Source organism: Syngnathus scovelli, chromosome 1 (assembly GCF_024217435.2).
Source record: "Syngnathus scovelli strain Florida chromosome 1, RoL_Ssco_1.2, whole genome shotgun sequence".
In the NCBI taxonomy this organism is placed as follows: domain Eukaryota; kingdom Metazoa; phylum Chordata; class Actinopteri; order Syngnathiformes; family Syngnathidae; genus Syngnathus; species Syngnathus scovelli.
This window is the reverse complement of record NC_090847.1, coordinates 784,609-799,862: the sequence shown is the minus strand read 5'-3', so window position 1 is coordinate 799,862 and position 15,254 is coordinate 784,609. Positions and strand designations below refer to the sequence as shown.

Below are 15,254 nucleotides of genomic sequence, written 5' to 3'. Positions count from 1 at the left end.
GGCTTTGGTTTGTCCGAGCCATGAGGCCTAAAAAAGCGCTGGAGTTAGTGTGATTGAGTGTGTGACTGGTAGGATAAATTGACTAAGAAGCAGTTCTAGCGTTGATCCATGGCAAAAAAACAGGCTAGTAATTTGTTGAAAGGTCAATTTAAACCTGCATTGAGGATCCTCAAAGCAATAGTTAAAGAAATAAATAAGTAATAATAGTAATAATAATAATAATAATATTTTTGAGACAAAGAGATTGTATAACCTAAAACTACTAGAATTAATATGGGAAATAAAAACGGTAAATCTCTTGCTCTGCTCTTCTTTAAAACGAGAAGTTCATGGCAAGTAGATTTCTTAATTGTATGCAATATATGCCGAAGTGGAAGAGAAAGTATGGAGTAGAAAGGAAGTTGAGAGTTCAAGTGGTAAAGAAATGCAACTTGCTTCTAGAAGATAAATAAATAAAATTAGAATGTGCTGTCCTCGTGTGCATGGGAGGGACCAGCTCATGATCGACCACAGGAAATGGCCAGCCTGTGACGAATCATTGGTGCTGGGAACTACCTTTTGCGTGCGAGAGCTGTGCATGTGTGTGCGTATGTTAAAATGATGAACATTGGCTAAAGTTTTAGTATAAAAAAAAAAAAAAAAAAAAAAAAAAATTTTTGCTAGACTGTGGACTGTGCACCGCAGAACAGAAATGATTTTGAAAGATAAAAATGAGAGGAAAAAGAGAGAAATCTGTTTGCAAGCAGAAACTAATCCACATTAGTGCATGTTAAGTGTCGAGCCCACATGAGAAATTCGAAGAAAAAAAAAAAAAAAAAAAAAAAATGACAGAACATGCTTTCAGGAATTGGAAGAAGCTAAATTGTGAATTTAAGATTTTGCAATGCTACATTTAATAGGAATAATTGATTGGTTGTGTTATAAGATTATGCAAAATTCTAATTGCAAGCTAAATCTGAGAGATTGAGTTCTTCAAATTTAAAAACAAAGAAAAAATTCAGATTAATTTGCCAATTGTTTGTTTTAGTTAAGTTTTTTTGAATTGGTGGATTGTTCTACCAGGAAACCTGAGTTGAAAATGATATATGAATGTTGTGTGGTGAGCTTGGATGAATTGGGACCAATGTGATAGGAAGACTCCTTTTTGGAGACTGTGTGAGATACATATGATGAGCATTGATGAATGATTGCCTGAATGAAAGGTTGAATGGTTGAAGTCGTTGGCGACTACTATGGAAAATTAGTAGAGCGACTTTGATGAAAGAATGATTTTGAGCAGGTTGAATGTTAGAAAGAAACACGTAACTTTTGGATTGATAATTAACTAGAAGAAAAAAAACTGGAGAACCAGTAACACATGCAGAAGATGTGTGAACTGAGAAATTGAGAAGCGTTTTGGAAAGAAAGTCAACTTAAATGATGATGGAATCGTATGTAGTAAAGAACGCATTCTCCCAAAAAGTTTGTCAAGGTGTGAGGCATGGGCGTTGCCAAGCCTCAAAAAGGGGGGAGTGAGTAGGACAGATAGTGGAAGATAGTAATAATACAACACGTTATGACAATGAATTTTCGAATACATTTGGTGTTATATTGTGGTAATTTTTTTGTTCTGGTGTAGATAGGTTAGCAACACGAGAGATTTAGAGGTTCAAAAGAAAGACAGTTAAAAGAAAACATTTTTGATTTGGACAATTGCAGGCTAACAGGAACATGAGAACGATAAGAACTACGAGGTGGGATCCAATTTCATTGGGGAGATTGAGAATTCACAGCACCATACTCTAAGTCACATTTTTGAGCAAGCATGACAATAACATGTGAGAGGTCAAGACATACAGATCAGGGCTTGATGTGGAAAGCAGACCTCGATGAGTTGATTTTCAATAATGATACTGAAGACAACATACTGTCCGATTAAATTGGAACTATAGATAAAATGTAGCTCAAAAATAGGATGAGTTGCAGGATTTACGATATAAAACCGAGACCGCTGTTATTAGGAGAATTTGAAGTTTGGTAAATAAACGTTACCAGCAAATTGATGGAAGCAGCTACATTTGGAAATAGTCTTACAAGTTTGATGTCCCAGCCTGTCATTCTCAGTGTCAGAGTCCCTGAAACCCAATCCGAGACTTCGCCTGCAGCCGTGAACAACTACAAAATGGTGCCTGGCTCTGAAGCACCTTTGACCTTTGGCGAAGGACAAGAAAAGACTGCTGTTGTGCTTGGAGGAGGACAAGTACACTCCGGAGGACAGACAACATCCTCGGGGACGAGAAAAGACAGTGAAAAGCGGAGGAACTCACAATGATGAAAATTGACTCATTTGAACAATGGACTCATTCAAGAGTGATGGATGGGGTCGCTCTGAAGCAACAACAAAAGAACACCAACTTGAGAGGGTGAAGTGCGGCAAAAAGATATGGACTTGGAGTGTCCGACAACCAAATCGCACTCCTTGCTACGGCGTTCCCAAATTTGGTGAAGCTTGGTTCAAAGTGGAAGGGAGGTTCATTGTGCACTGAGTTTGACAGAACTGAGGAGATTTGATAAATAAATAAATAAAAATTTGAAAAATACGTAGGGCTACAGATTATAATCAGAGATTGAACAGATTTGGATAAAACAAATAGGCTAAAACGGTAGGAAACAAGAGCAAGATCTGATATTTTGGCTCATCAAGCTTAAAACGTAGAGGTCGAGTTATATAAATTCAATGACCCCCGCCTCCCCCGGGACGTGGGAAAAGCTCTGCCGGAGGTGGGAGTTGAAGCTCTTCCTGACAGGAGATTCTGCCAGACGTTCCCAGCAGACCCTCACAGAGTGTTTGGGTCTTCCAGGTCGGACCAGCATCTTCCCCCACCATCGGAGCCAACCCACCAACAGGTGGTGATCAGTTGACAGCTCCGCCCCTCTTTTCTCCCGAGTGTCCAAAACATGCGGCCTAAAATCTGATGACACAACTACAAAGTCCTGGTGCCATTGCCCACGTGAGCATTGAAGTCACCCAGTAGAACGATGGAGTCCCCAGAAGGAGCGCTCTCCAGCACTTCCTCCAGGGACTCCAAGAAGGGTGGGCATAGACACAAACAACAGTCAGGACCCGTCCCCCCACCTGAAGGCGGAGGGAAGCTACCCTCTCGTTCACCGGGGTGAACCCCAATGTGCAGACGCCCAGCCGGGGGGGCAATAAGTATACCCACCACATCTGCTCGACACATCTCACCGTGGGCAACTCCAGAGTGGAAGAGAGTCTAGCCCCTCTCGAGAGGGCTTCTACCGGAACCCAAACTGTGCGTGGAGGCTAGTCCGACTATATCTAGTCAGAATTTTTCTGCCTCGCACACCAGCTCGGGCTCCTTTCCAGCCAGAGAGGTGATATTCCATGTCCCAAGAGCTAGCTTCTGCAGCCGGGGATCAGACCGCCAAGGTCCCTGCCTTTGGCCACCGCCCAGCTCACACTGCACTCGACCCCTTTGGCCCCTCGCACAGGTGGTGAGCCCATGGGAAGGGGGACCAACGTTTCCTTTTCGGGTTGTGCCCGGCCGGGCCCCATGGGCGAAGGCCCGGCCACCAGACGCTCGCCTTCGAGCCCTGCCTCCAGGTGCAGCACAACCAACGTGTGGAAAAGATAATGCGCACGACATTTTTTCTCAAAAGCATGACTTGAAAGAAGGTCCAAACCAGACAAACAGCAGAGGATGGTTTTGATCTATCCACCTCTGGGTTATGGGCCCAGCACGCTCCCGCTGCGCCACTCTGCTGCTCAGTGCTAGCAATTCATCAAGTCCTCTAATCGGCTAACAAGCATTCGGTTCCAACTCGTAACTGGATTCTGACTGTCACTCATTATGAACAAAGCTCAGTCGGGCAGCACTAACCTGGATGCTGGTGGAGAAACCAACTTTTTATCCACTTTCACATTTTATTAGAAATGTCAACAAAATTCAATGTTGAAACTGCAGTTGGTAGGTAGTGTCGCTGAAGCGCTGGATTTAGGCTCTCAGTCTCTACTAAGGCGTGCGTTCAAATCTTGTGTTAGTTCCGCTGTATTCTTCTGGCCTGACTCCTTTTGGCGCAGCCGTTGTACATATGATGACCCTGGAAAGTTCTTGGCAAATTCTCATTTGCCTTTCATGTTCATCGGGTCTACCATTTTAATAGGTATCTACACTGTGTATTTGGATAGAGACTGGTCAAAGGGGACACATATATGCCTCGTGAACTACTACATGCATTACTGCGGATGAAGAAGAGTGAACAAATAAGTCATCAGACAAGTTTGCCGATTTTTTAGTGCCCATTAGAGCAGCACTCTGTTCCGTACTGTAACCTGTTAGGTTTGTTCCCAGTTCTTTATCTTTAATGCTCGATATGCTAACAGTAATTACCAAGAGAAAGCCTTCACAGTTTAACTATTTAATGTATGCCAAAATGATTGATGCACAGCTGTGGAGCCCTTTCTGCGAGATGCAGAAGAAGGTTCCTCTCCCAGCGCCAAGGTTCCTGCTCTTATACTACTCTGGCCGCCTTCCTGCAAGGAGGCGACTGCCTAGCCTGTGTGATAATGTGTGACCTTGTCATCTTAACCGAGAGCGACTTCTACATATGTGCAAAGGGTTTCATAGAGTAGAGAAAGCTAATAAAGCAAGAGAAGTGTTACAGCGATATAATGGCATAGCTCAAGCTCCCTAGCTAATCACATGTGCCAAAGAGGCCTATTCTAACAAACCGTTGGTGAGAATGGGTAGACGGGGAAGCCTGTAAGCGAGTCCCTCACTCGCATACTCCATCGCTTCTCTGCCTTTTGGCTAAGATAAAGTGTAGTATCTGTTCTTGGGTTTGGGGGATTAAGAGAGCTGACCGTAGAAGAGAGAATTTTAACCATAAAAGTGGTGATTTTACCCTTGCTTTTACTAATCAGTTCTGTTTTCATCCCAGCAAGTAAGTTGCTTTTAGAATTGGACCGAGCCATTTTTTACTTCACCTGGAAATCCAAGTCAGAGGGACTGAAGAGGGACACCATGAAGAAAAAGAAAAAAAAATAGAGGAGAAGGAGTCCCGAACTTAAAACTCTTCCTCGGAAGCAGATATGTTGCCCTGCACCTGCGAAGCGCGCTCGTTACACCAAATGCATCGAAAAGCCAAGCAATGACACGATTCTGGATGGGCTCATACTGTCACGGTCGGGTGGTGGAGCATGGAGCAGGACGACCAAGTGCAGCTCGGACCAGGGTTTATTGAAGCAACTCAAAATACAGACTCGGTAAACTGACATGACTTAAACAATAACTTGACTGACTGACCGGGACGTGGAACAAGAAGACAGCAGGACATGACGGCACCAAGACAGGACGACACACCGAACGACAGGAACCAAAACCAATGACCAAAACCAATGACCAAAACCAATGATCCGACAGGGAGAGAGGGGCAGACAGGACTTTTATACACGACAGGTAACGAGAGGCAGGTGGGAACAATCACACTGATCATGGGCACACAGGAGGGGAGGGGCGAGCACACAGACAGAAACCAAGACAGACACATAGTGGAGCAGGGCGAGACGTGACACATACCTCCGGAAACTAAAGCTAATACCCATCGACCAATGAATTCCTGTGTCTTTTAACGCGCCACCTTCTTATTTCTTCACCAAAAAGTTTTTGAAGAACTTTAAATTAGAGCAAGAAAATAGTGACATTTTAACAAGTCACAGATCTATGATCTCTGTCGTACAGCGGGAAGTGGTTTGTCCAGTGCTCGGACCCGCATTCGGCGAGCCCACAACAGTTTGGCACAACGTCAACCACCCCGCCCTCTCGAAACAAACTTGTTGGGACCTGTCGTGGATGGTGGCCCATGATGGCCTCCCAGTCAGGTCCGTTATGCACTCCCGGGGCATATCAGCGCTCTCAACGTGCCCCCGACCTGGCTGTGGCGCCCAGGAGTCAGTGTGGCACCTGCTCAGGTAGTTCATGGCTGCCGTATACCTGTGGGCGACCTGCAGTTCCCGGCAAGGGAAGTGTTGAATGCAGACATCAACATCTCAACAGACCCTTCGCACCCAGGTTGCAGCCTGTTTGAACTACTCCCCTCCGGACGCCGTTATAGAGCTCTGTACACTAAAACCAGCAGACACAGAGACAGCTTCTTCCCCCAGGCTGTCGCTCTGATGAACTCACACCACTCTTAGAGTCTCAGAGTCATTACTGTGCAATAACATCCCGCTTTCCACACCTTTTTTGTTTACACTGTTTGTACTATGTGTCCTCTCTGCATCCATTGCAGCCTGGTCATCCTCGAAGAGGGACCCTCCCATCTGTGGTCTCTTCTCAAGGTTTCTCATTTCCCCTAGCTGGAGTTATGAGTTTTTCCTTGCCCTCTTGGGAGTTTAAGATCAGTTTAAGATCAGGGGATGTTTGAGAATATCTTTCATTTTTCACATGTTGTTGTTAGTCACCTAAATGTTGAACAGAGGCTGTGATTTACCGAAGTCAAATTCCTTGTTTGGCACGCTCAAACATGGCGAATAAAAAACTCTTGAATCTTGAACCTTGTACTCTATGGGGTGAGCCCGTTGAAAATCAAGCAAGAAGACTTTGCAGTGGCTCACTTTTGCTGCCATCAAAGACGCCATGTGGACTTCCAGAAATTTGCTGGTAAGGAGGCACAGACAGACAAGGAAATGATGGAATTGGGCTAAAATGGTGCACGAAAACAGTGTGTATTCACCTTTATATTTTGCTTCATGTAGCCTTATCAAAATGAATAAAACTTCTCTCTGTATGTGCATTCACGTGTAACATTGAAGGAGGTAGATATTTTGTTTCAATATTTAAATAAATACCATCATTGTCTATTAAGACACTAAAAGTTGATGGAACATTTTTTGTAGGGCTGCTGTGTTTTAACAAGGAAAGACTCATGTGCTTATGGATGAAGACGACTTGTACTTGTGATTGTGCTTGTGAACAGTAAAGAGGAGTGCTTGTGCAATTGACAGGGTTGGTTATTGTTTTTTATTTAAAAACAATATTTTTTGCCAAATTACAATAGACTGGCATGTGCCAATTCAAATGGGTCCCACCAGAAGTTAAACTGCATTGATAAACGAAGCCCCTTCGTTAGTCATCACTTTACCGTGGAGGAGGGGTTTGCACGCCCCAATGATCCTAGCAGCCATCTTGTCTGGGGCTTCATGCCCCTGGTAGGGTCATCCATGGCAAACGGATCCTAGGTGAAGGGCCAGACAAAGCACGGCTCTCACAAGCCCCTTATGAAGAAAAACATAAATGGATTTTGTTTTCCCTCGCCCGGACGCGGGTCACCGGGCCCCACATCTGGAGCCAGGCGTGGAGGTGGGGCTCGAAGGCGAGCGTCTGGTGGCCAGGCCTTCGCCCACGGGGCCCGGCTGGGCACAGCCCGAAAAGGAAACATGGGTCCCCCTTCCCATGGGCTCACCACCTGCCGGAGGGGCCAAAGGGGTCGGGTGCAGTGCAAAATGGGCGGCGGAAAAAGGCAGGGACCTTGGCGGACCGATCCCTGGCTGCAGAAGCTGACTCTTGGGACATGGAATATCGCCTCTCTGACTGAAAAGGAGCCCGAGCTGGGCGTGGGAGGAGTTTGGCGAGGCCATGGAGAATGACTTCCGGATGGCTTCGAGGAAATTCTGGTCCACCATCCGGCGTCTCAGGAGGGGGAACCAGTGCACCGTCAACACTGTTTACACTGGAGATGACGTGCTGCTGACCTCGACACGGGACGTCGTGAGTCGGTGGGGAGAGTACTTTGAAGACCTCCTCAATTCCACCGACACGCCTTCCATTGTGGAAACAGGGCCTGGAGACTCTGAGGTGGACTCTCCAATCTCTGGGGTCGAACTCACTGAGGTAATCAAAAAAGTCCTCTGGGGCATGGCCCCGGGGGTGGATGAGATCCGCCCAGAGTTTTTAAAGGCTCTGGATGTTGTGGGACTATCATGGCTGACACGCCTCTACAGCATTGCGTGGACATCGGGGACGGTGCCTCTGGATTGGCAGACTGGGGTGGTGGTTCCCCTCTTTAAGACGGGAGACCGGAGGTTGTGTTCCAACTATAGGGGAATCACACTCCTCAGCCTCCCTGGTAAGGTCTATTCAGGGGTGCTGGAGATGATGGTCTGTCGGGAGGTCGAACCTCGGATTAAGGAGGAGCAGTGTGGCTTTTGTCCTGGCCATGGAACAGTGGACCAGCTCTACACCCTGGGCAGGATCCTCGAGGGGGCATGGGAGTTCGCCCAACCTGTCCACATGTGTTTTGTGGACTTGGAGAAGGGGTTCAATCGTGTCCTTCGGGAAGTTTTGTGGAGGGTGCTTCGGGAGTACGGGGTGCTGAGCCAACTGATAAGGGCGGTTTGGTCCCTGTATCACCAATACCAGAGTTTGGTCCGCATTTCTGGCAGTAAGTCAGATTCTTTCCCAGTGAGGGCTGGACTCTGCCAAGGCTGCCCTTTGTCACCGATTCTGTTCATAATGGTTATGGACAGAATTTCTACACGCAGCCAAGGCGTTGAGGGGGTCCAGTTCTGGGACCTCAGCATTGCGTCTCTGCTTTTTGCAGATGACGTGGTGCTGTTGGCTTCTTCAAGCCGTGATCTCCAGCTCTCACTGGGGTGGTTCGCAGCCGAGTGTGAAGTGGTCGGGATGAGGGTCAGCACCTCCAAATCCGAGGCCATGGTCCTCGGTCGGAAAAGGGTGGGATGCCCTCTCCGGATCGGGGATGAGATCCTGCCCCAAGTGGAGGAGTTCAAGTATCTTTGGGTCTTGTTCACGAGTGAGAGCAGGATGGAGCGCGAGATCGACAGGCGGTTTGGTGCAGCGTCGGCAGTAATGCGAACTCTGTACTAATCCGTCGTGGTGAAGAGAGAGCTGAGACAAAAGGCAAAGCTCTCAATTTACCGGTCGATCTACGCTCCTACCCTCAACTATGGTCACGAGCTTTGGGTCGTGACCGAAAGAACGAGATCCAGAATACAAGCGGCCGAAATGAGTTTCCTCTGCAGGGTGTCCGGGCTCTCCCTTGAGAAGCTTGGTCATCCGGGAGGGACTCGGAGTAGAGCCGCTGCTCTTCTACGGTGAGAGGAGCCAGATGAGGTGGCTCAGGCATCTCATCAGGATGCCTCCTGGACGCCTCCCTTTGGAAGTGTTCCGGACATGTCCCACCGGTAGGAGACCTCGCGGGCGATCCAGGACGTGCTGGAAAGACTATGTCTCTCGGCTGGCCTGGGAACGCCTTGGGATTCCCCGGGTTGAGTTGGATGAAGTGGCTGGGGAGAGGGAAGCCTGGGAGTCCCTCCTAAAGCTGTCTCCCCCTCGACCCAACCCGGATAAGCGGAATAGGATGGATAAATGGATGGATGATAAACGAGGTTTTAAACGTGATTGTCTGTCTGCACTCGGCATAATTTCTCTGTTTATGTGAACATGTTCACACGTGCCGGTATAAATTATGTGAACGTATGATTGTTGCACGGAGTATGATATAGGCGGCTATCCGTTGCAATATTGATATTCTTTCGCAGAGCATCAACAAATTGAGATATACTCTTATTGTTCCTCTCCACGGAAATGGTATACTCTTTATTGTTCCTCTCCACAGAAATCTTTAGTAAAAGGCGAAAGATTTATTCGATCTGAAGAGAAACGAGTGATCTGAAAATCTGAGTCAAAACGGGCCACCCCACTGCTGGTCTCACTAAATTCACAGGCGGTCTCACACTCAAATTGCAGCAACCATTCCTTCTAATACAAACAATAGAAGTTGATGGATTTACTATACTTACAAGGACTCAAGCAAAATAGAATGTTTAAACGAGTATTTTGTGTTCATTAATGTCTCACTTACTTTAAACATTGTTGGCGCACAGGATTGTAGGTATCTGATCGAACACTGATGGCGCTCGTTCTTTCAATTATATTGGGCGTCTATTTTGATTATTGATGGTAAAAACAGTTGTATGTCTTGGTACGTGTACTTTTGGTCTGAGAGAACGGGAAATGATCCCATCCCTGTGTTTTATTTGAAAATTTGTAATTTCATAACTTTATTCAACACAAATCGGGAAACAAAATACGATCGTAATTTCTCAAATGATTTTTCAAACTTCGGAAATGCTCTATGTCTCCCTTGTGTCGCAAATAATTGAGGCTTTTGACGTTGCTGGCATGGTTTGGAGTGTAATTCACCTCCACTGCGTTGGTGGCGTTTGATATTTGACATTAGAAAATATTTCTGTCATTTTACTTTAGAAAGTAAAAGTTGTTTTCTAGAAATCCATACTTGTGATGTATGAGGAACAACAATCGGGCGCATTCTTAAAAAGACAGACCTACAGCCGACAAAAAGGTTTTGATACGTTCATATCATATGACGAGTCAGGAACGTGGTAATTACATATTGAAATGAAAAGAGACTACCGTTCAAGATGGCGGCGCGTGCACACGCAGCGGCCACTCTCTGTCCCGTTCGGTGTTTTGTGAGTGTTTACTGAGTGTTTGTCTGGCAGTTTTGTGTGTATTCGTCTCGTGTGATACGTCGTGCTACTAGTGCGGCGGGCATGTTCTGCTCAACATCGGCGGAAGTGGGTTTTATGGCGTTCTGGACTTTGGTGCGGAGAGATTTGCTGCTGGTGTTAGCGCTCGGACTGCTTCGTCATGGAGCGATGCCGGACTGGCCTGCTCTTCCTCCCCCGGTTGGACTGCGTCCTGAGCTCGGACTGCTCCGTCCTGGAGCATTGTTGGGATGCGTCGGCAGCGGGTCTGCGAGGCAGCGGAAGAGGGGCCAGCGCGGAGACGTCGGGCCAGGCTTGCGGCCAACCCAGCTCGCCCATCCGTGCCTTCCATTCTCCTGGCGTACGTTCGTTCGCGGGACGACAAGATGGGTTGCGTTCGCCTGATAGGATCCACGAACCGGACAGTGCGTGCCTGCTGTGTGCTCGTGTTCACAGTGGCCTGGTTGACTGTCATCTTACCGGACTCTGCTGTGCATCGGGAGCGGCTAGCGTGCTATCACGCTTATTGTTCATTGATGTTGACTTCTTATGTTATTTTTCCTGTGTTGTTTACTTGTATGTGCGTTGTGAACTCTGTCTTGTCACCCTGGGATAGTGAGAAACGTAATTTCGATCTCTTTGTGTGTCTTGACATGCGGAGGAATTGACAATAAAGGAGACTTTGACTTTGACTTTGAATTTTGCATTTGCTAATTTGGTGAATACAGTTTAACGAGCAAATGCACAGTGTTAGAGATTCGCTCAGTCCAACTTATTTTGCAAGAACCACACGGGAGACGAGTAAGTCCCTTTAGACACCTGCAGGTGGAGAGTCCATTCGTCGCTGTGCGTACAGCGATGTTCGAATGGAGGTCTGACTCTCGCCTCCTGCAAGAGCATTTTTATTAAGAGAAACAGGGTGGGGGTAAGAGTGGACTGAATAGAGAAAGCCCTTGACCTCTAGTCAAAACATAGCAAGGGGTGTTTTACGACTTTGTGTAGGATGGGACACGCTAGGTGATTTATCACAGGTTGCATTCCAACATAAGCATAAAACTAATCTAGCTAGGTTATTTATTACAGGCTGCATTCCAACATAATCATACGATAAGAATAATCTGGAGAACCCTGACACACAGTTCCAGAGTACAGTTAATTACATAATCAAAAGTGTTCAGTGTGTCACAGCATCGCAGACTTAAACTCCATGTGCATACTACTGCGCTTAATTTTTGTTTTCATCAGAAAGACCAGAGGAGAGCGCGAACACAGTCCCCCACTACCAGAAATAATGCAGTCAAGATTCACACAGTAGGGGAATTTGCAGAGGTCAGCACAACCGTAGTGCAATGGCTGAGCCTCACATGGGGTGAACCACCTTCTTGATCATGGGCCGACGTCTTTACCGCACACGCCATTTTCAGTCACGGGCTTAATTGCTAAAAACGTGTGGCACACATACACACTCAGTGGATGAAACAGGATTCGTAGAACTGTTTAAGTCAAAGTCAAAGTCAAAGTCAGCTTTATTGTCAATTTGTCCACATGCCGAAGACATACAAAGAAACCGAAATTTCGTTCCCCCCTATCCCATGGTGACAAGACATGGCCCACAACAGACAAACAAGTAAACAAGTATAACAAAAGCGTGCTGAATAAATAATGAATAAATAACACAACAAATAAATAAATAAGAGGAGCAAAAAAAGGAGCAAGTGTGCGTACAGCAGACATTCCAGAAAATAGCGCAACAGTGCCGCACGCTACGCAGAAGGGGGTAGCGAGTTCAGGGCCCTAACAGCCTGGAGAAAGAAGCTGTTGGCGAGTCTGGTGGTGCGGGAGCGCAGGCTCCTATACCTCTTCCCAGAGGGCAGAAGGTCAAACAAAGAGTGAGCCGGGTGACTCACATCTCTGGCAATCGAGGTTGCCTTGCGGGCGAGATGGGAGGTGTAAATGTCCTTCAGGGAGGGGAGCGAAGCACCAATAATCTTACCAGCCGTATTCACTATGCGCTGCAGGGCCTTCAAGTTCTGTTCAGTGCAGTTACCACCCCAGACAGCGATGCAACTGGTGAGGACGCTCTCAATGGTGCCACGGTAGAATGTAGACAGGACTGCCTGAGGAGCACATGCACGCCTGAGCTTCCGCAGGAAGTACAGGCGGCGCTGAGCTTTCTTTGCCAGTGACGAGGTGTTTGCGGACCAGGAGAGGTCCTCACTGATGTGCACCCCCAGGAACTTGGTGCAGCTCACCCACTCCACCACAGCACCGTCGATGATCAGCGGCAGGTGTGTTGTGTGACCCTTCCGGAAGTCAACAACGATTTCCTTGGTCTTATTGACGTTCAGCAGGAGGTTGTTGTCCCTGCACCACATGGTCAGAAGGTCAACTTCCGACCTGTACCGAGTCTCGTCGCCCTTCGTGATGAGACCCACCAGAGTCGTGTCGTCAGCAAACTTCACTATGCGGTTGTCGCTGTAGGTCGCAGTGCAGTCATGCGTCAGCAGGGTGAAGAGCAATGGACTAAGCACGCAGCCCTGGGGGCCCCCGTGCATGCATTGCCTTTTTTAACCTGAGAACCCTAAAACTGTATGAATTTGTATTTATTGAAAACGTCCAACATTACCACTGAATAATATTTTTTTTCCTGAACAAGTTTTGAAAATGACAAATATATCAAATAACAATAACATAAACAGTTCACCGCCACACAGCCCCAAGCACCGGCATCGACTTCCAGGCGTGTGGCAGCGTGGACTTCCATCCCTGGAGGTGGCACTTCCAGCCACAGAGGTCGAAGAGAGCTCCATAGAATAGGACCGGGTGTGCGTGAAACATATAATAGTTTTTCAAACCTTCTGTGTCACTCCAAATCATTAAATCCTTCAAACTAGTGGTAGAGTGTCCGCCCTGAGACTGGAAGGTTGTGGGTTCAAACCCCGGCCGGGTCATACCTATAAAAATGGGACCAATTGCCTCCCTGCTTGGCACTCAACATTAAGGGGTGGAATTGGGTGTTAGATCACCAAATGATTCCCGAGCGCGGCACCGCTGCTGCTCACTGCTCCCCTCTCCCCCAGGGGATGGATCAAAATCACACGGGGATGGGTTGAATGCAGAGGACAAATCTCACCACACCCAGATGTGTGTGTGATGATCATTGGGAAAAAAAAACTCTCCGTCCTCTGTGTCACTTACAAGCAAAGCCACTAAAGATGCCGGTAGTACATGGGGCCCTTCGTCATCTTCGTCATCCCGTGATCGAATCCTTTGTCCTTTAAGTAAACAACCGCCGCGCCGCTGATGTCACTTGCAGTTCAAACTACAGTAATCCCTTGCTACATCACGGTTCGTTTATCCATTTTTCGTTTTTTTTTTTTATTTTGAAAATTTGTGACAAAAAATCACGTATAAGTTGCTCCTCAGTATAAGTCGCCCCCCCACCCAAACTATGAAAAGAAACGTGACTTATAGTCCAGAAAATACGGTAATGACAACACACAATACAACAAAACACAACACAACAATACTTACCGTAATTTCTGGACTATAAGCCGCACCGGACTATAAGCCGCACCAGCTAAAATTCAGGGATATTTTAGTTTTTTTCTTACATAAGCCGCACCGGACTATAAGCCGCACGTGCACATGAGTTTTTTTACAAAGAAAGACAGTACACAGAAAGCCGTAAAAATCCATAAATACGCCTCGCCGCCATTTAAGCCTCAGGGTTCAAAGTAACCTTCTGAATAAAATGCATTAAAAGTTCACATTCATTACAACTTGTTTTTGGTGAGCAAAATGTCAGAAGAATTGAATTTAAATGCTAATTGATTGGGTTTTAATACAATGCAGATGGTCCAAACAGCGCCACTGCTTTGTGTAATCTCTAAGAGAAAGGGTTTGGAGCCCTTTGACGCAGGTCACCTAGCGTGCATTCCTACTAAAGCTCATAATAGTCACAAGCAACACAGCCAGAATAAGCAGCAGCCATAGTAGTGTTTCAAAATAGTATTTTTGTTGTTGTTTTTTTTTTTTTCAAGATACCGCACAACAGTGGTCCACAGCGTTTTTACGAGTGCATAAAAGTGATCAAGTCATCACAAAAATCACTAAAAAAATCTTATATAAGCCGCACCTGACTATAAGCCGCAGGGTTCAAAATTTTGGAAAAAGTCGCGGCTTATAGTCCAGAAATTACGGTACCTTTCCTTTAAAATCTTTTTCTCTACCTAACACAGACAGATAATGGGAGAATGTGTCACAATGTGAAGGAGATGTATTGGGTAATGCAGAAACAAAATAAAAACTATTATTTAATGTTAGACACATTATCCACTAGGCTACTTTCCTCTTGACATTCATTAAATTGACAACGAAGGGACTTGAACCCCTTAATCTTCTGATCCAGTCAGTTAACTCCACTTGAATCTAGGCTGTAGATTTACTGTGTATGCTCAAAAATCATTGCACTGCTATCACTTGTCAGAATTTCCTGTATGGCTATCTGGCCTAATGGATAAGATTTCAAATCTAAACAGGTATTCATGTCTAGTGTATCATCAAATTGAAAGAGGAAAATATGTCACGGTCGGGTGTGGAGCATGGAGCAGGACGACCAAGTGCAGCCCGGACCAGGGTCCACCGAAGCAACTCAAAATACAGACTCGGTAAACTGACATGACCTAAACAATAACTTGACTGACCAGGACGTGAAACAAGA

The 15,254-nt window shown here is 46.3% G+C and overlaps 1 non-coding gene and 2 pseudogenes across 1 annotated transcript; 1 reads left to right on the top strand and 2 right to left on the bottom strand.

Annotated features, from left to right (window-relative positions):
- The first annotated feature begins 4,791 nt into the window (after positions 1-4,791).
- Positions 4,792-4,999, top strand: LOC125993991 (U2 spliceosomal RNA; annotated as a pseudogene).
- Positions 5,000-9,606: 4,607 nt separating this feature from the next.
- Positions 9,607-9,691, bottom strand: LOC125994010 (U5 spliceosomal RNA; annotated as a pseudogene).
- Positions 9,692-11,782: 2,091 nt separating this feature from the next.
- On the bottom strand, positions 11,783-11,948 carry LOC125993988 (U1 spliceosomal RNA). Its single transcript, XR_007490461.1, has one exon. It is a non-coding gene; the product is annotated as a U1 spliceosomal RNA (small nuclear RNA).
- Positions 11,949-15,254: the final 3,306 nt, after the last annotated feature.